The 2,780-nt window shown below is 40.4% G+C and overlaps 1 pseudogene; it reads left to right on the top strand.

Moving 5' to 3' along the window:
• Positions 1 to 257: 257 nt before the first annotated feature.
• Positions 258 to 2,305, top strand: LOC135228142 (tigger transposable element-derived protein 1-like; annotated as a pseudogene).
• Positions 2,306 to 2,780: the final 475 nt, after the last annotated feature.

Genomic DNA, 2,780 nt, shown 5'->3' with positions numbered 1-2,780 from the left:
TGTGGATCAGCTGGTGTGGGGTGGGGACTCTGCTCCAGCCACTCATTCAGGGACCCAGGCTCCTTACATGGCATTATTCTATCCCCAACCCACCACCTTGCAGGATATCTTAGGTGCTCCTGTAATAGCCTGTGCAGATCTCTGCTTTTGCTGTTACCGCCAAATAACCTACAGGCAGAACCTCATTTCACTGTGCTTTACTTTATTGGGCTTTGCAGATACTGAGTTTTTTTTTTTTTTTTTTACAAATTGAAGGTTTGCGGCACCGCTGCGTCAAGCAAGTCTATTGGTGCCATTTTTCCAACAGCGTGTGCTCACTTTGTGTCTGTGTCACATTTTGATAATTCTTGCAATACCTTTCAAGCTTTTTCATTATTATATCTATTGTGGTGATCTGTGATCTGTGATGTTAATATTGTAATTGTTCTGGGGTGCCATGAACTGTACCCACATAAGACAGCCATCTTAATCATTAAATGTTTTGTGTGTTCTGATTTCTCCACCAATCAGCTGTTCCCAGTCTGTTTCCCTCTCCTCGGGCCTCCCTGTTCCCTGAGACAGGACAATATTGAAATCAGGCCAGTTAATAACCCTACATGCCCTCTAAGTGTTCAAGTGAAGGGAAGAGTTGCACATCTCTCACTTTAAATCAAAAGCTAGAAACGATTAAGCTTAGTGAGGAAGGCGTGTTGAAAGCCAAGACAGCCCCAAAGCTAGGCCTCTTGCACCAAACAGTTAGCCAAGTTGTGAATGCAGAGGAAAAGTTCTTGAAGGAAATTAAAAGTGCTACTTCAGTGAACACAGGAATGATAAGAAAGCGAAAAAGCCTTATTGCCGTTATGGAGGAAGTTTTAGTGGTCTGGATAGAAGATCAAACCAGTCACAACAATCCCTTAACCCAAAGCCTAATCCAGAGCAAGGCTGAGAGAGGTGAGGAAGCTGCAGAAGAGAAGTTTGAAGCCAGCAGAGGTTGGCTCACGAGGTGTAAGGAAAGAAGCCATTTCCATAACTTCCATAACATAACAGTGCAAGGAGAAGCAGCAAGGGCTGATACAGAAGCTGCAGCAAGTGATCCAGAAGATCCAGCTGAGCTAATTGATGGAGATGGCTACGCTGAACCACAGGTTTCCACTGTAGATGAAACAGTGTTAGATTGGAAGCAGATGCCATCTAGGGCTTTCATAGCCAGAGAAGTCAATGCCCCTTCAAAGCTTCAAAGGGCAGGCTGACTCTCTTGTTAGGGGCTAATGCAGCTGGTGACTTTAAGTGGAAGCCAATACTTATTCCGAAAATCCTAGCGCCCTTAAGAATTATGCGAAATCTACTCTGCCTGTCTCTACAAATGGAACAACAAAGCCTGGATGACAGCACATCTGTTTACAACACGGTTTACTGAATATCTTAAGCCCACTGTTGAGACCTACTTCTCATTAAAAAAGATTCCTTTCAAAATATTACTGCTCATTGACAATGCACCTGGCCACCCAAGAGCTCGGAAGGGGATGTACAAGAAGATCAATGTTGTTTTCATGCCTGTTAACACAACATCCATTATGCAGCCCATAAATCAAGGAGTAATTTTGACTTTCGAGTCTTATTATTTAAGACATACATTTAATAAGGCTATAGCTGCCATAGATAGTGATTCCCCTGTTGGATCTGGGCAAAGTAAATTGAAAACCTTCTGGAAAGGATTCATCATTCTAGATGCCATTAAGAACATTCATGATTCATGGGAGAAAGTAAAAATATCAAGATTAACAGGAGTTTGGAAGAAGTTGATTCCAACCCTCACAGATGATTTTGGGGGGTTCAAGACTTCAGTGGAGGAAGCAACTGCAGATGTGGTGAAAATAGCAAGCGAGCTAGGATTGGAAGTGGAGTCTGTGGATGTGACTGAGTTGCTACAATCTCATGATAAAACTTTTAATGGATGAGGAGTTGCTTCTCACGGATGAGCAAAGAAAATGGTTTCTTGAGATGGACTCTCCTCCTGGTAAAGATGCTGTGAACATTGTTGAAATGATAACAAAGGATTTAGAATATTACATAAACTTAGTTGATAAAGCAGCGGCAGGGTTTGAGAGTGTTGATTCCAATTTTGAAAGAAGTTCTATTGTGGGTAAAATGCTATCAAACAGCATCACATGCTACAAAGAAATCTTTTGTAAAATGCAGAATCAATTGATGCGGCAAACTTCATTGTTGTCTTATTTTTAAGAAATTGCCACAGCAACCGCAATCTTCAGCAGCCATCAACTTCAAGGTAAGACCCTTCCCCAGCAAAAACATCACGATTCGATGAAAGCTCAGATGATGATTAGAATTTTTTAGCAATATTTTTAATTAAGGTATGTACTTCTTTAAAGATATAATGCTAGTTTTTATAGTGTAAACATAACTTCTATATGCACTGGGAAACCAGAAAACTCGTGTGACTTGCTTTATTGCAATTTCATTTTATTGTGGCAGTCTGGAACTGAACCCACAATATCTTTGGGATATGTCTATAATTATTAATGTACTGGACTACTTTACCTACTAGGCTGCATTCTTTAAGAAAATATGTTTTATTCATATTTATACCCTAATACCATGCATGGCACATGGTTGTGATTTTTTAAAAAATTTTGTTAACAGTGTAAAAAATATAAATGCTTAAAAAAAGACTGGAAAGAATTACATCAGAACGGTGAGTTCCAGGTCCATAAAACAAAAAGAGACTAAAGGGGCACAAAAGCCCAGGGGCAAAGACTAGAAGGCAGGAGGGGACAGGAAAA

This window comes from Loxodonta africana, chromosome 18 (genome assembly GCF_030014295.1).
Source record: "Loxodonta africana isolate mLoxAfr1 chromosome 18, mLoxAfr1.hap2, whole genome shotgun sequence".
In the NCBI taxonomy this organism is placed as follows: domain Eukaryota; kingdom Metazoa; phylum Chordata; class Mammalia; order Proboscidea; family Elephantidae; genus Loxodonta; species Loxodonta africana.
This window is presented reverse-complemented; position numbering and strand designations above follow the sequence as displayed.